At 54.4% G+C, this 17,421-nt stretch overlaps 1 protein-coding gene across 7 annotated transcripts in view; it reads right to left on the bottom strand.

The window, feature by feature from the left end:
• Nucleotides 1-16,338, bottom strand: part of CAPN15 (calpain 15) — a 59,600-nt gene extending 43,262 nt beyond the window's left edge. For 2 of the 7 annotated variants that reach the window (XM_051780160.1, XM_051780198.1), the window contains exons 1-3: nucleotides 16,217-16,338; nucleotides 10,394-10,803; nucleotides 10,136-10,302 (exon numbers count right to left, since the gene is read on the bottom strand). The gene's annotated coding sequence lies outside the window, so the exon portion shown is untranslated. The other 5 variants (XM_051780165.1, XM_051780172.1, XM_051780181.1 and 2 more) reach the window with 5 other exon arrangements.
• Between the last annotated feature and the right edge of the window lie 1,083 nt (nucleotides 16,339-17,421).

Below are 17,421 nucleotides of genomic sequence, written 5' to 3'. Positions count from 1 at the left end.
GAAAGGGGGGAAGAAAAAGGAAAGAAAAAGAGAGAAAGATAAGGTATGATTTCAGCAACAACCCTCCAGTTTTAAAGCCTATTAATGCATGCTCTGAGCAGGATCCCCATGCCAGTGCTCACTGGGATGGGAAGGGCTGTTTCATTGAGTCCAGCTTTTGCTGCTGGAGATGAGGAGCACAGGGGCTCTAGAAGAACCTCCCCCAAGTTAAGCACCAGGAGTTTCCAGGCACAGGGAAGGAGCTCGACTAGGGGAGGGAAGCACAGCAGAGCCCAACACAAAGCCTTTCACACCAGGGGAAAGAAGCAGAAAATGGGACAAGCCAGTCCCACCTGGAGCCCAAACCAGCAACCCTTGGGGCCCACAAACCCCAGGGCAGTCTGAAAGCTCTGGGTTCCGACTGGCACATCAGGTGTTGAGCTACCTTCAGCTACAAGGACTGAGTGGTTTGTGTGCTTGTATGTAAAATAAAACATTCTTCTTTTCCTGTTCCCCGCTAACACCGCAGTAAGGCTGGAACTGGACAGACTGGGAATCTGAAAAAGTATTTCTATGGCTATTTACTTTCAGCTCAAGCCAATTTTTAGCTGAGACCGAGCATGCCCCTACCCACAAAAGCAGGTCTGGGGCTTTGACTGCTCCTCCTTTTCTCCCTCTCTCTTTGCTACTTCTTGGAATTTATTCTTGGAGCATCATCACAGTTAAACTACAGAAACATTTCGTGTGCTCTGGTATTCGAAGAAGTTTAAACACACACACGTGTCTCCTTAAAGGGAAAAGGCACAGCAATCTGGATGTGTATCAGGAGCAAAGGATCAAGGTAACATTTAACAGAGCAAAAAAGAAACGAGAAAGACAAAAAAATTAGCACAGCTGAGCTTATTCAATTACCCACCAGGATTTAGGGAGATGAATGAACTGTAGAAAGACCTTTGCGAAGAAACTGCTTTGTGCCGTAAAAAGGCTGAAATGAAGAGTCCTAAAATACAGTTTTTCAATTTCAGGATTGATCTAAGGGATCAAGAAAGGCCTTGATAGATAACAGACTCTGAAAAGCAGCAACTCAAGGAGCAGGTGCAATTTTGCTACAAGCTTAATGCCAGAATGTGCCTGCATTAGGTCATTAGCTGGAGAATGTTAACTGCTCTGTCACAGTCTCTCCTCTGTATTCTACAAAGCCTGAACTAACCAAATAAATGTGAAAAAAGAAGCCCAAGAACACAATTTTCCCTACCACCTCCTTTTTTTCAATTGATCTGCTTCACTGCTGTGCATCAGCCCCACATCCCTACGCTTTGGTTCCTACCACCCAACAGCAAGGTTTCACTGATTTCGCAGATCAGCCCAAGTGGATCCCTGGCACTTCCCCTCTCATTTCCTGCTATTCAAGCAGTTAATTTGTAACAAATCTGATTTTCTGGCTAAATGAAAGCCACGCCATGTGAGGGGAAGAGCATTTCCAAGCATCATCAACTCAAGCCTAACTGGGGGCATCAGTCATCCCACACCTGCGATGTCTCTGGCTCTTCCGCCCCATCCCGCGGGCTGCACGTGCTCCGGCAGCAAAGGCACGGGGGATGCAACTCTGGGACCTGCCAGAAGAACAAACTCTGTCTTTTACCTCAAGACTCGAGTTCTAGCACGATAAAGTAAATAAATAAAGGCAAGATGGGTAGAAACAGCCCTGCCCAGCTCAGCAGGCTGAGCGAAACAGGAGGATGCCCAGGCAGCCAACAGCCTTTTCCCACCTCGAGTAGGGTTAAACTGCCAAATAAAGCAATTCCACAGGCTGGTTCAAGGCCACTTCCTCAGCTGACTCTCAAGCTGGAAAAGTAGAACTCTGCTTCCTCCTCCCCATGGAAACACCAGTTTTAGCTCACCACAAGAGGCCAGAGACATGTCTGCTGCCCACATCACACTGGCTCCAGTGTCCTGCTCTGTCCTCCTCCGCCAGGGAGTCGGAGCAGGCAGCTCAACTCCACAGGGAGAGGAGAGGCTGGGAGTCCTGCTTTAAAACCTGTGGTAAAACCCCACGGTGGGTGGAGCTGGGAGAGGAAGGGAGCTATAAATAGATGGAGGATAACCTGGCTAAGTCGTAGTGATCTCCGAGACTGTCTGGTCTAACCGGGCTGCTTGGCCGCGAGCGCTGCGTGAAATCGGATTTCTCCAGGCAAAGCAGTAAATCCTTCTCTTCAGGGTCACCCTCATGCCAGGTGAGAGCAGCCAATGAACAACATCTAAGGGTTGACCCAAGGTGGGGAGAGGGTGAACCAGTTTGAGAACAGGAGTGGCAGCAGCGTTACAGCTCAATGCAAAGCACACACGTCGCTCCCCAAGCTGAGACCCAAAACGCCTTTGGCCAACACCAGGCAAATGAGGAGCCTCCAAGAAGGAGAGGTGAGAATGGAAACTGCACTCCAGCAAGGGAAGGGGACAATTAAAGAAGAAGGAAGCCTCTCTGGAAGCACTCAGCCTTGTTTTTGAGGAACTTCTCCCACTGGGCAGGGAGATGCCCCAGGATGACCTGCAGGCATGTGACCCGTGCTGAACAGGGGAGGCTTCAGCCACAGAGGGGGAACAAACTGCCAACAGTTCCTCTGCCTTGGCAGGAGGGAGCAGGGTTTTTCTTGTAATTAAAAAAGCACTACTTCCACCTATCTAATCTGGAGAGGAAGCAACAATGTGAGCAGATTGAAGTGTCTTGAGAGGGGTGGATCTCACTCATGGAAATTAACAGTTAAGCACCTTAGTAAGATGCTGAGTTTGGATTTTGGTTTTCTGCCCCTTGCAGCTGCAATAATTACCAGGTTTCAACAGATGCTGTTTAGCTGCTCCCAAAATACTGCTTCCAAAATAAAACCTCTCCCGAGCCACTCACACCAGCTTACCCTGATGGTGATGCAGACCCTTCCTTAAATTCCCCACCAGCACCGTGAGCAGCAGGCACATACAGCAAGTTCAGGACAGCAAAGCTTTCCCTTGGAGGTTCTTCCTGCTGCTGGGATAGCAGAGCAGTCACCTGGACACTTCCAGATAACTCTATTCCTCCACAGCAGCGAGCAGTGCTGACCCTTCAGGCCCCAGCTCTCCTGTCACACTGGAGCAGGCAGGAAGGGTGGGGATCTGGGTCTGCCCAACCCCCTTTCCTTCCCTCCAGCTTCAAAGTAGGCTTTGGCTCTGAAGAGAGCAAAAAAGGAAGCAAAGGGAACTAGCCCATGTGTTTCAACACATCTAGGAAGTTGCAGGATCAACTTTTCCTAGGATCAGCCCTGAGCTCTTCCCTTTGGCACACAGCAGGAAGGAGACAGAGGTCCCTGGAGCTGCTGCAGCCACTAAGGAAACCAGTGAGGAAGACTCACCCCAGCTGGTCCCATGTGCAGAAACTCCTCCCTGTGATGGGATACCCCACACACTCCTTTTGCTGGTAATTTATGAACCACATGGCACGTGGTAGCTCAAGTACTGCCTGAGTTTTCCAGCCCCACTTGGTTCTCAACCTCCTAGACTCAGGGACAAGACTTTGTCACTTCATTAATTTTTCCACTCCCTCAACCTATAAAGTCAACTCTGAGCTACTCCCTTGCTGCAGGGAAGATCAAGGAGTGAAAACACAGCCCTCCTCAACTCCAGACAGCTCTGAGGTGGTGGGCGAGCAGCTGGCCCAGGAGAAGCACACCATGTACCTGCGACAAAGATGTCCCTCAAAGCTGTGCCAAGAGGAAGGACACTTTCTTCTAGAATTGAAGCTGCAAGAACCAGCCCTTCTCCTCTCTCTGCTGTGTAAGCTCCCCTGCCTGGGGGCTGGCTAAGATCATAGATCCATAGAATGGCCTGAGTTGGGAGAGACTCACAGAGCCCAACTCCTGGCCCTGCACAGGACACCCCAACAATCCCACCCTGTGCCTCAGAGCTTTGTCCAAAAGTTCCTTGAGCTCTGTCAGCCTTGGGGCCGTGACCACTGCCCTGGGAAGCCAGATGTGTTGGGACCTTGTACCACCCTCAGCAGCAAAGGAGGAGCTCTGTGCCCTCATTCACATGCAACCTGCTGCTGGCAGGGAGAAAACAGGGCTCCTGGAGAGCTCTGAATATCCAGTGCCCACACGCAGCCCTGGCAGGAGCAGCCTCCTCTGCAGGGACTGCGGGATGCGACATCCCCTGAAACACAAATTAGCTCAGGGGCCAGTGGGTGCAGCTGGAGTAGCTGGGGCTGACTGGGGCATGGAGCTGGAGGAGACCACTTCAGATACCATGAAGGCATGGCCAGCCCTTGGCCACTCCTGCCTCCATGCACAGCAGATCTCCCTGCTTCCCACGGAAGGAGGCACATGCTCCCAGGGTCCGGGGGAAGCAGGGCACGGTGTGCAGGGCTGGAAAATGCACAGCACCAGGCAGGGCAGTGTCAGGAGGGTATAAAGTCACAGAGCACGGCAGGCATGGGATAACTAAGGATGCAGAGTGCAGTGTCTGATGGTGTGCCATGCCAGCCAAGCAAAGAAGCTCAAGCATTTGTGTGCCCAGCAAGTGACAGATCCAGCTCCCAGCCCCAGGCAGGGTGGCAGGACGCGCAAAACCAGGTCCCAGCACCAAGCAGAGCATGGCTGGCACTCACCAGGCTGAGATGACTCTGCTAAAAGAAGTAACCCAAGAGAGGAAGGGCAAACAACCCCTCTCCTTCCACAGGGCAGTGGGGGAAGAGCAGACAAGCAACAAGACACCCACCTCAGAGAGATGCAGCACAGGCTGAAATCCAAGATGCAAACACCGACCCACAAGAGCTCTATGGCTCAAGTGCAGCAAGAGCAAGTGAACTGAACACTCTGTGCTGAGCAGGTGTTGTGCACACAGCTGGGGACAAGAAATAAAGTTTTGCTGCTCATTCTCCCTGCCCTCACCTGCCAAGGCAGCCCAAGTGCTGCAGTCTTGGCAGGAAATTAAGGTGTCAGCAAGTTCCAATTCCTTGCAAAGGTTTTGGCAGGGAGGGGCAGGAAGGTACCTCCAAGGACAGACTGAGGCATAGGTATAACAGGAAGGATGGACCAATGGTTGGCACACTCAGCTGGGAGGTGGGAGGCTTTTGCAGACCTCGTGCTCTACCACAGAGCTCCCTGTGTGACCTGGGCCATGGTCCTGTGACTCAGGAAGCTCTGTCAGACCTGCCAGGGCCAAGAAGTCTTCAGGTGCACAAGGCACAAGGATGACAGGCAGTGTGTGAGCAGCACAAATGGGAGGACATGGAAAAGGGAGAGAAGGGTGAAACTCACCCACTCAAATGTTTGTTATGGGGCAGAGGGCTGGAAAAGGAGAGGAGATTCTGGCCTTTGAGGAAACTGAGGGGACTGGAAGCTGCAAGTGAGCTGTTTTCCAGATCTCTGTGAGAAAAAAGACTGGTACACTACTTGCAGAGGTATCATTAGCTGAAGTGAGCTGTCTGGAAGCACATTACCAGATGGGCTATTAATGAGGTAACAAGATAATTTAACCTGGAGTCCCAGACCAGCACAGAACAGGACCTCACGTTTCAGGCGACGCTTTAGCAAAGGCCAGAACAGCAGCACATGTCTCTGGCCACGGAATTAACATGCAAGGGCAAGCTCGAAGGTCTTTACCTTCTTTCAGCTGCCTTGAAACTGGTTCTGGCCCAACTTTAACACAGAAGAAACTCATATACAGCAGCTGAGTTGGGCTGAGCTGCATTTAAAGCCCAGCACTGACTCTTCATAAGTATGCAGGCAGAGGAAGAGGTGTCCAAAGCCTGAAGTGAAAGATTGATAGGAAAAGTACATTTATTGCAGAGCCAGCTTAGCCACAGAGCAACGAGCAGCAAACTCTGAGCAAAGTTTCCTCTTCTCCCTTGCACTGGACACTGTAAACCAGTGACAGATAATCCAGGGAGCTACTGGAAATCTACCACGGTCACTTTGAGAGAGAGGATTATATAGATTTGAAAGGGCAATCAACATCTTAATCACAAGCTGGAGGGAGGAAAAGAGGGAGAAGCAGGACAGTTTTTTCAAAATAAGGGTTAACTTCAACCCCCATCTCCATTGACAGCTGAAGAGCAGTTTCTGAACAAGCATGAAAATGGCAACAATGGCACTGCTGAAGAAGGGTCTGAATGTTTAAAAAAAGCCCACACAAGCCAATCCCTACAACCCCAGTGCTCTATTAAGTCAATTAACATTGCTCCAGTGAAGTGCAGTGAGCCACGTGTATCCTGCAGTTTCCCAGCCAATTGTGGGTGACTTTGGAGCTCAGTATTAACTCAGCCTGCGTGGGCTGGCACGGGCCCTCTCATTAGCAGCAGAGAGGTGATACCACAGAGAGACACACATGGGCAAGAAACAAAACAACACAAGCCCCAGCATCCAATCTCGGGAAGCTTTAAGCAGCAGATCTCATTTCCAGATCTCTTCCTCCCTGTATTTATAATCCTTGTAGCAGAGTTCTGTCATCCTACTCAGCTCACAGGCTGCCCCAGCTCCAAGAGATGTCAGGCTGAAAAATCACCCCGACAGATTGCCTGCTGAGACCAGTTGCATTATAAAAACAGGAAGCTCTTACTCTCCTGCTCCCAATATGCTATGGAGTGAATGGGAAGGAGCAGACGCAGGGATGCTTTGCAGGAAGCTCACAAACATGGGCCTCTTGCCAGGAAAAACGCGTCTTGAGTAACACATGTGCTCTTAGTTTCCTCCTTTCTCAGAAGGTTTAACTACTCTCTGGGTTACCCAGCAGCAATAAACCATTTTTCCCCCCCTTCTCACTTACAGCAGAGTGTTGCTTGGTAAACAGCAGATCTTCCTGTCTGAGGCTGTGCCAGCCTGTGCAGAACAGAATTGTTGTTATTGCACATTCATAGCTAGAGATAAACATGAATAAGAGCCACGAGTAAGAGCCAGGCACTGGCTCTTCAATGCACTGCTTTATCAGGTTCACCTTGATTCAACTGTTTCTGACAACATCTCTCCCTCCTGAAGGGGCAAGATGGCACAAGTAGCAAGGACAAACACTAAAAAACAAGACAGAAGTGGCAGCAGCACAAAAAGTGCTCTTCTGTACTTGCTAACACTCACAAACTGTGCAGCTCACAGCTCCACCTGCACTTGAAACACTCAAAAGCACAACATGGAAACAAATGAGCCCAGCCAACCCAACCTTCCCAAATGGAAAAACAAAGCAGCCTTCAACATTTTCTCAGGACAAATCTCCATCGAGAGCCACAACTGCTGCAGGACATAAAGGTTACAGAGAGCCAGGGAAGGAACAAAAAGTGCAAGTCATCTCTCATCTGCAAGCTGACACTCTGCAATGGCACAGGTACAATCAACCAGCCCGGGAAAGCTGGACACTGGGAGTCAGAGGAGGGCTTCTGACCTTTCAAAGAGCAGATCTATCGACCAGCTGCTCCAGAAGCACTGGGGAAAGAAGCACAGAGTTAGTCCCAATGACTGTTCCTGGACAAGTTCATGACCTGCACAAGAAGACTGTCTTCAGCAGCAGGGAACTGGGCTTGATGACCCATGGAGTTCCTTCCTCCCAATCACTCAGCAACCTGAATTCATGGTGGGCTATGGGTGCCCAAACACAGCACAAACACGAGGTCACTCCCAAAAGGACAGCAGGGATTGTATCTCCAGATCATGCTAAGCCGACAGATAAGCAGATGAAGAGCTGGCCACTGCAGAAGGGAGGGGAAGAGAGTTGCAGCAAAAAAAAATCCAGTGAAAATCCAGGGCACAGATTTGGAAAGCAAAGTCTCAGAGACAGGAGGTGGAGGAGATGTCCCTGAGCACACTGTCCCCAGACACCCCAACCACAACTTTAATTCTAACACAGGTTAGACAGACAGTAAATATGTAATTTGCCCAAGCCTCATCCAGCTGCATCCCTTGCTAGACAGCTCCCACTCCTCACTGCACTGCCCTGCCCAGAGCCAACAGGCAGCAGCACCTGGGTGTCTCTTTCTGCCATTTTTATGCAAGTTGGCCTTTCCTGGCCTTAATCTGACACCACGTTCCAATTTCCAACCAACTGGCCTAGATTTAAACCACTGCATCTCTGGTTGTGCCTCAGGCAAGTGCAGAGGTAGGATAAGCCTGAGAGACAACAGTGGCATTTGGCATTTCCATCACAAACAATGGGAAGAGAAAAGCATAGGAATCACTGAGAACTGCACATGAGGCTCCTGCCTTCCCCAAGAGAACAGGGAACCAGGAGAAACCAGGGAGGTGGGGCAGACTTGGGGGCTGGAGAGGAAAATAATTTCTCTTCTGGAATCATAGAATCACACAATGGTTTGGGTGGGAAGGGACCTTAGAGCCCATCCAGTCCCACCCCCTGCCATGGGCAGGGACACCTTCCACTAGCCCAGGTTGCTCCAAGCCCCGTCCAACCTGGCCTTGGACACTTCCAGGGATCCAGGGGCAGCCACAGCTTCTCTGGGCAACAGGGAAACACAGCTCAGAGTGATAATTTAATGGAGAAGCACCACATTACTGCTTCCTCCAGCTCCACATTGCACCTGCACTCTGTGCTGGGCCATCCTGAAAACCATGTGGATCCTTCTGCACACTGATCTGGCAGCCATGCCATGGCTCCTGTTAGGAGATTATACTGTAATTGAAATTATAGGTGTGGAATAACACCTGGGACAATGAAGTGCTACAGATAAAACAGAGCCTGACACCACCACAATCCTCCCCTCTCCTAACCAGAGTAGCTTTACTGGCTCACTGTCTCCATCACAAGTGGCTCCTCTTCAGCTACACCAGTAGAGCTGGAAGTGCAGGATGTGTTCAATTACACAACACCTTAAACCATATTTTCCCAGGAGAACAGTCATTAGAACAAATACAGTGGTTGCACTGAGGAATGAGGATACGACGAGGAAGAGGCTGAGAGGGCTGAAACATAATGCAGACAGTTTGAGGAACAAGCTGCCTTTGCTAGAGCAAAGCCAGCCCTAGCAGGCCATTGGAGGTACCTCCAGCACAGGGAGGGAGCTGGGCTCTCCACCAAGGGCAGTGGCTGCATCCTGAACCCACAATGCCCAAACAGGCAGATGGAGAGGAGGTCAAATTACTGGAGTCACTCTCAAATGCCTTGCAAGACAAATCCAGCTGCCTGAGCCTGTGGTGCTACAGACCCCCAACCTTCCCTCCACCAGCCTCTGCTTCCTTAAACATACAAGGTCAGGCAACAGGAACAATGGCAGTAGCATTTGTAAGACATTTCAAGGCCGAATCAAAACTGACCCAAGAGCAGGAGTGTCACATCATCCCTCCCACCACTGAGAACTAGCCATGGTACAGACCTGACCAACACCTCCCTGGGGACAGTCACTACTCAAAGATAAGAGTGTTCAGTCTGGCTTCCCTGACCTCCAGCTGTAAGAGATTCCTGCAGACCTTCTGCTGTGGCTGGACACCAAAGCCACATGGAGACTCCAGCTAGTCCATAGGCACCCAGGCAGACCAGATGGGCCAACACACAGCATGCTGGTGTCCATTTGATCAATCCAAAACCCCAACATGGATCATTAGAACTCAAGGATAACACTATCACACACTGCAAGAGTACCCACCCTGAAGGTCCAAGCTCAGACTGGCTTCCCACCACCTCATCCTGCCTCCACAGCCCAGGCTCTGAATCCCCAGGCTGAAAGCAGCCCAGCCATTTAAGGCACAACACAGCCACCTCTCTGTCCCAGTCCTGGCCTGGGAACTGTCACAGTGGTTACTGCAGGCAAAGCAATGCAGAGTTTTTAAGACCAACTTATTCCCCTGCCCTGGCACTGCCTCAAACACACCCTGGGACAGTCGTGCAGTTTCCATTGCTTAAGATTGCGAGGTCCTGGAAGACCCACAATTTCTCTTCCACTATTACAGTTTCCTCTTCACCACAAGAAAACCAGGGGACACCAGTATCCCTAACCCACATATGAGCATGTGGCCTTCACACAGACAGCATGGACAGGGAAACACTCAAAGGAGGAACCAAAACAAGGAAGAACAACAAGAATGAGATGCATGGGAGACACAAAGCAGGGTAACTGTGCTTACACACCAGAGCAGAGAAGGTCTTCCTTTCAGCCCCTCCCAGCCCAGCCCAGAGCTGAGTCAGAAAAGCCTCTCACCCCACACGGTTCCTGCTCAGTGGGTCCAGTGCCAGGGGTGTGGGGTCAGCCTGGAGTCCCTGGAGCCGGGCGGGCACTGCTGGCACCCGCGGAGCAGCCTGGCAGGGGGACCATGCTAGGAGGTGCCTGCAGGAGCACTGGGAGCACACCAAGCCTGGCAGGAGCAGCTGGAGGACAGAAAGGGAAGAAAGGCACGTAAGAATAAATGGCTGCTGAGACTCTGGGCTGATCAGCATCACCCCAGCAAACACAACCAACCTCACATCACTCCGTCAGCATCCACTTGAACTCCAGCTGGCAGAAGGCTCTGTGCTTCCCAGGCAGAGCCTGGGAGCTTGGTCCTGTCTGGAGACACGATGGGACCCACTGCTTCTGGGTCAGCTCAGATTCTTCACTTGTGCTTTCAGAGCCTTTGGCTGTGACTTTATAGTTCTGTGCCCAGCATTGGCCTCACTCTCTCTGACAGTGGCTGCTGCTCAGCACTGTGCTGTGAGCTGGCATCAGAGCAGGAACAGCACCCCGGGAGCACGGCAGGACGGAGCAGGGCAGGAGGGAGCAGGGCAGGATCGCATGGACAAGGACTCTGGACAGCTCTCACAATTAGCAACAGGGCAGGAGCTCCCGAGGGGCCGGATGTGAGCGCAGCGGTGTCTGGCGGGGCACGCTGCCTGAATGTTCAAATACAGAAACAGATGTTAATTACTCTGCATAGCCAGGACATCATTAGCAGTTACATCTACTGGAAATTCTACAGTACTAATTCCTCTGATTATGCCAAACGTGCCCATCCCACCCCCAGAAGCCATGACGTTCGAGTAGTTGCCTCGGCAAACCTCCCTCCTCCGAGATATTTCCCCTTCCTCCTTCATATTCTCTGCTCTCAAAACAACCTGTTTTAGTGAAATCCATGCTTTAAGAAAGAGCTGTCTCCTTTGGGACGGGCTTTTAGCAGATGGAGGTAACAAGAACCCTTGTCCATAAGTGTCTGGTTCACCAGCACACTCTCACTTCCTCTGTTTGAGGCTGGGGAGGGAGCACAAAAATAAGGATTCAGCCAGAACAATGCGATCACTGAGTCTCTTTGGGACCATGGCAGAAGCACCAAGAGCAACAGATCCTGTTCTGCTCCCTCACCTTGCCCACTGCCCCCACAGCCACACCATCAGGTGCAGCACAGTGCCCCTGGGGTAGGTCACGGTGAACTCACAAAGAGCGTCTCTCTTCCAGCACTCTCCACCACTGAGAATTCCAGGCAGTGGGGAAAAGATGTCCTGTGGCAAACACCTGGACACAGGCTGGTAATGGAACCAGACCAGGACAGGGAGGATGATACAGAGCGGGCAAGAGATGCCACTCAGGGACCAGTAAAAAGTAAATAAGGGACTGATTCAGGTTCAAAAGGACCTTTTAGCCCAAGGGTCTGTGCAGCACTGGCTACAAAGAGAATTCCAGCCCACAGCATCTCCAAGGTACTCAGTGGAAAGGCTCAAGGCTTAAAGCTAATGAGGGAGTGAGACCAACACCAGAGGACAGAGCACCCCACAAGTGCCCCATCAGTGTGTGTGACACCACGTCATTTTCCTTGTAGGACACATGTTCACGTAACTATGGAGTAGGAAGGGAAAGCTCTGAGCACCCAGCAGCTTAACACAAAGCCTCTGGGCTGCGCTGGAATTCCAAGGACTGCCCCAGCTCTGCCTGCTGCCTGACTCTGCAGGCAGGAGACCGAGAGAGGCAAGCTGGAGAGCAAGACCTTGACCACATCAGTGCTGCAGGCTCTGTGGAGAGTAGGGCTGCCACAGGGGAGGACACAGCCCGGCACACGAGGACCCTCATGCCGTGCTCCCATTTCCAAGGACCAGCACAAACACAGGGGAGTTCCCTTGCTACCCCAACAAAGCTGTCCAGAGTTACCTTCTCTGCAAACCTTTTTGTTACAGGAGCAGGAGAACACAACCCAAGCTGGGAAGCTGCCCGTGATATCCTCAGTAAACCAGAATCACCTGGGCCGGGACTGGGAACAAGATGCCGAAGAGGAAACGTTGGTGCCATAGGAAGCACCACGTCAGAAATGCAGCTGGGTGGCATCACAGAGAGGACAACAGCTTTTGTAAGGTCTCGGTCTCTATTTCACCAAAGTGGGTGTGCATTGATAACCCTGCAGCTTTGGCAAGGGCTGCCAATGCCAGAGCTGGGGCAGGACACCAGCACTGTGCCCTGACATGGTGCCATTGTCACCCTCCCCTGACGCTGAGCCTGCTCGGGCCCACAGCGTTTCCTCAGCACCCTCCTTGCTATAAAAGGGGCTGCACTGCAGGAACAGAGCAGCTCTTTCTTTTTTTATGAACATACATTAGAGTTTACACCGTTGGCAGAGCACGGAGGCACGACTTTGTGGGGGAACAGAGATATGGTTCCAACACTAGTTTTAATGTGCAAGCCTAAAGACTCGGCTTCAGTTTTTAGAAATCAAACTTGATCATCTCAAGCTGGCAAAAATAGCCCCATGTTCCCTCGAGTTATTTTCTTTTCAAATAGGCAGGGTACAGCACAATAGGAAATATCAGCAGTTATGTATTCAACCTCCAGAAACCCAACGGGCCAATTCCAGCAACCCACAGCAGCTTTCCAACCCTCCCTGATCTATTTGCTGGAGTTAGAGTGAAAAGCAGGCTGCCCCCGAGCCATTCAGCAAACTCCACGTCCCACTAATTACATCAATATAAATGTATTATCTTGGCTGTCAAACATGGGCTGCCTGAACAGGACAACGCTCTGCCATGGAAATGCAGGAAAACAATTGCTCTTTCTGCTGGTGACACATTTCTCTGGATCTTATTTCCTTGCCAGGGCTCCCCCTTCCCCCTTCTGCCCAGGCACCAGGGCAGTAGTAATTTTTTTTCCAGAGCAAGAGGAAATGGCACACAAAAATCATCCTCATCTTTTAAGTGACTGAAGACGAGCAGATTTTGGGAACACCACTGGCACTTCCCATCAGCCGTTCTGACACGGGGAAGTGAGCTGTGAGGGCAAGAGTTAAATGTTTCTCCTGAGCAAGCAGCAGCCCTTCTGCCTCTCTTGGCTTCCTCAGCTGCCATCGCTAAATGTGTCAACACTCCAAACAGCAAATGTGACAGAAATTCGGAGTAGCCTGTTCCTCTCTGCCCGCTCAGGGACAGTGGCCTGGAGAGGGCTGTGCACTCAGGAAGGGTCCAACAGATACCACCAAGGTTGAGGCAAACGCAGGCAGATCCAGGAGGCTCCCAGGGAGCAGGCAGGCAGCTCACCTCGCTCCCAAGAGTGGGATTATGACGGAAAATGAGGAGGAAGCCACTGACTCACCTGTCCCTCCTGCGTAAGCAGCTTTCCCAAGGAAGGCTGCACTGTGCCTGACCTTGCTCAGAGCCCCACGTTCCAAATGGGCTGCTCACAAGATTCCTCCCAGTTCTGGGCACTTGGAGAGAGCCACTGCAGCAGGACACTGGGCTGGCACACACTTTACAAATCCGTCTTCTCTCCCCCTGCCCACAGTTCTGACCACAGGCAGCCACTGCCCCTCACTCCAGCCTCCCCCTGCTTCATGAAGACCCTCACTCGGAGAAATGCCACAGGGTCTGGTCCTTCCCAGACCCCTCTGCTCACAGGCAAGGGCAGAACGAAGCCAGAAACAAACAAGCCCGGATTCAGATGAGGCAGGAAGAGGAAAAAAGCATTTCTCCCACTTGCATCTCACCTGGGAGCAGATGATGTTCCCACCAGAGGAGATCAGCACAACCGTGGCTGCACACGGGGAGGGGAGAGGTTGAGTCTCTCACTAGATCTCATGTGCAGCCACTGCAAATTTGGAAAGCTCCCACAGAACCTCTGGGACAGAGGTGAGCACATTTTCCACGAGATAAAGCCAATAGCACTCAGCTGGCTGAGGGAACACCAACAGCATTCAGCTTTGGCCACTTCCCTCTGCAAAGCCAGCGGTATTCCGAGCAAAGATAAGGGTGTCTGGTGGACAGCCCAGGAGAGCAGAGGGCAATCAGCCTCATGAGGGCATCCAGGCTCCTCCACGGGGTCACCCAGCCCTTCCGCTCCTCTGAGGCAGCTCCGAGTCTGGGCATGACACCCGACCTTTTTAATGTGCAACTTTAGCAGTTTTGGTTTGTTTTTCAGGATTTATTCCAATTCAGGAGACACTGTGCCTGGCCCATGCCTTGGGTTCCCTCACACACCAAGTCACCAGGCTCCAGGAGGCTGCTCTCCCTCCTGCCAAAGCAACGGGGCTTAGCAAAGTCACATCCAACCTTCAAAGGCCTCTGCAGCCCTCCAGCCCCTCCCGAGGAAGGGAGCACTGTTGGGTCTTGCCTTCTGCCTTCAACTGTTAAAGCCTTGGACACAAACAGAAGCTGATGCAACTTTAAACAAGTTAATATCCCCACGTACATAAAATCAGGCTAATTTGAATCCTGCCTCTGACATGTTCCTCAGGCAGAGCTCAGTCCTGCTCTGGCTCAGTCAGGGGCACAAGCCAGACTGTTCGGCAGTGGGTCTCAATAAATGGCCAGACAAAAGCCACCAGGAGGCTCACAGTGCCACAGGAGGCTGAGATATCACCATGGGTCTGCTCCAGTTTAGGGAGGAGCACAGCCCTGAAGCACAAGTCCCTGCGAGTCCCGGGTGACAACGTGCAAAGTGTGGCAAGATCTCTGCGTTCAGAGCCAAGGGGCCACAGTCTGGGATGTGCACCCCCCTCCTCTGCATCTCAGCGCCTTCCAAACACATTCTTGGTCTCTATCAGCTCCTGACCCACCCACAGCAGTGCAGTACATCCCACACCAGTGCCCCAGGCCACAGGCAGCGAGCACTTCCCAGATAACCTTCTGTCCGACCCTGAGAACCCACCCAGCCGTATCCCGGGCCTAGGGAGCACCAAGCACTGAGATTCCCATCTGAAGAAACGCTTGGAGAAACAGGATGACATTTCAAACACAACAGTCACATTATTTTATCCCCCCTCACCAGATGACCACCTCAGCTGTTTCCTGATGCCTGGGGGAGATGTACCCCAGATGCAGGAGCAAGGAGGGAAGAGAGAAGCTCAGCAAATGGAGAGGTTGGCCAGCACAGAGCCTTTTCCATCCTCCGTGAGACTTCTACACCCAGGACCTGGAGGCTGACACGCTTCACCTGCAGCTGAGCTGATGTGCATCAAAATTCAGGAGTCTTGATGAGGCACCAGGACCCCAACAGCCTCAGGATGTTCAAGACCCAAGTATAAGAGCAGCCAACTGATTCTAAACGGCAAACTCGCAAAAGAAACTGCACAAAACCCTGCTCAGCCCCCAGCAGGGGGGTCTAACCGGGAGGTGAGAATGCAGACCTGAAGGACAGGCAGCCCTGGGTACTGGGGGCTCTGCTGCGGTCCTGCCTGGAGCGGGCACCCAGCAGAGCCCTAAACCAGCTCCCCTGCCCAGCAGAGCCCTAAACCAGCTCCCCTGCCCAGCAGTGCCCTAAACCAGCTCCCCTGCCCAGCAGAGCCCCAAGCCAGCTCCCCTGCCCAGCAGAGCCCCAAGCCAGCTCCCCTGCCCAGCAGAGCCCCAGGCCGGGCTCCCCTGCCCAGCAGAGCCCCAGGCCGGGCTCCCGTGCCCGAGGGTAGAACCGGGAGCTCATCTCTCCCTGCCCCGAGTGCAGGGCGAGGGCAAGTCGGGCATCGCAGCCTAAACGCGGGGAATCACGAAGCCTCCCCCGTCCCCCCGCGGCCGCAGCGGGACCCTCGAGCCCTGTGATGCCCCTCCGGGTGTGCGGCCGCGGTGGGGCGCGAGGGGGGCCCCGCAGCCCCCAGGTCACCCCAAACCCCCGCGGAAGGGGGTTCCTTCACCCCGACCCCGCCCGCCCCCCGCGGGCCCCCCCGGCCTCCAGCCCCGGCTCGGGCCCACTGGCAACAGGTGTGGCAGGGCGGCCGGGCCCGGCCGACCCCCGGCCGGGCGAGCCCCGGGGGACCCCGGCGCGGGCAGAGCCGCGGCCCGCGGGGCTGCGCCGGGAGGCCCCGGGCGGGCGGCCCGGCCCCGCTCCCCCCGCAGCGCCGCTCACCTGGGGATGGAGGGGCCGCTCCGCGCCCGGCCCGGCGCGTTCCCCGGGCGGAGCAGCCGCACGGCCCGGCCCGGCCCCCGCCCGCCCGCCCTACGCTGCCGCCGTGGCGCAGCGCCCCGGCCCGGCCGCGGGCGAGCGGCGCGGACACAGCGCAGGGACCGTCGTGAATAGCGCGGCGGGACTACGAGCCCCGAGGGGCGCCGCGCGCAGGAAGCGGAAGGCGGAGGCGGAGCGGGGCCCCGGGAGCGGCGGGTCGGGGCTGGGGGGGCCGAGGGGGCCCGGACGGGGGTCCCGGGCGGGCGGGGGTGGCGGAAGGAGGAGGGGGGGGCGGCGGGAGCCGAGGAGCGGGCGAGGACTACAACTCCCAGAGTGCTCCGCGGCCGCGGGGGGAGAGCGCCGCCCCCCGGCCCGGAGGTCGCAGCGCAGGCGGCGCTGCCCTGAGGGGCGGCGGGACCGGCTGAGGGGCCCGGGGGTCTCGGAGGTCTCGGGGGATCCCGCAGCGTCCCGCGGTCGGGTCGGGAAGGCAGCTGCGCGGCCCCGAGCCCGCACACGGAGGGTCCGAGCGCCCCGGAGGGTCCCCAAGCGCTGCCCCAGGAGGCGCCGCCGTGAGGGGAGGGAGGATCCCGGGATGCGGAGAGCGGAGCCCGGGGCTGAGCGAACCCGGGAGGAGCCGCCGCGCCCCGTAATTACAGCGCTTAATGACCTGGCGGCACATCAAGCGAGCCGGGAGCTGGCAGGAGCCGTCGGCGCTGCGGGCGATGGACGGCCGGGGCTGGGCGAGGACCGGCGGGGAGCCGGGAGCGGCGCTGGGAGGGCGGCTCGGAGCATCCCGGCCCTCCCAGGATCTTCCCCCCGTGAGCCGCAACTCTCGGGCTACATCCATCCACAGACATCCCAACGCCGAGCTACATCCCCTCACAGACATCCCAACCCAGAGCTACATCCCCTCACAGACATCCCAACCCAGAGCTACATCCCCTCACAGACATCCCAACCCAGAGCTACATCCCCTCACAGACATCCCAACCCAGAGCTACATCCCCTCACAGACATCCCAACCCAGAGCTACACCCATTCCCCACGGACATCCCACCCAGAGCTACATTCCCCCACGGGCAGCCCAAGGCCAGACTCGCTGGTTTAAGAAGTGCCTTCAAACCACCCTGCCCCACGGAGATGAAAACTGGGAGCAGCTCCTGCAGCAC

This window comes from Manacus candei, unplaced genomic scaffold (genome assembly GCF_025592945.1).
Source record: "Manacus candei isolate 608988 ecotype Guabito, Panama unplaced genomic scaffold, ASM2559294v1 h1tg000002l, whole genome shotgun sequence".
Lineage (NCBI taxonomy): Eukaryota > Metazoa > Chordata > Aves > Passeriformes > Pipridae > Manacus > Manacus candei.
This window is presented reverse-complemented; position numbering and strand designations above follow the sequence as displayed.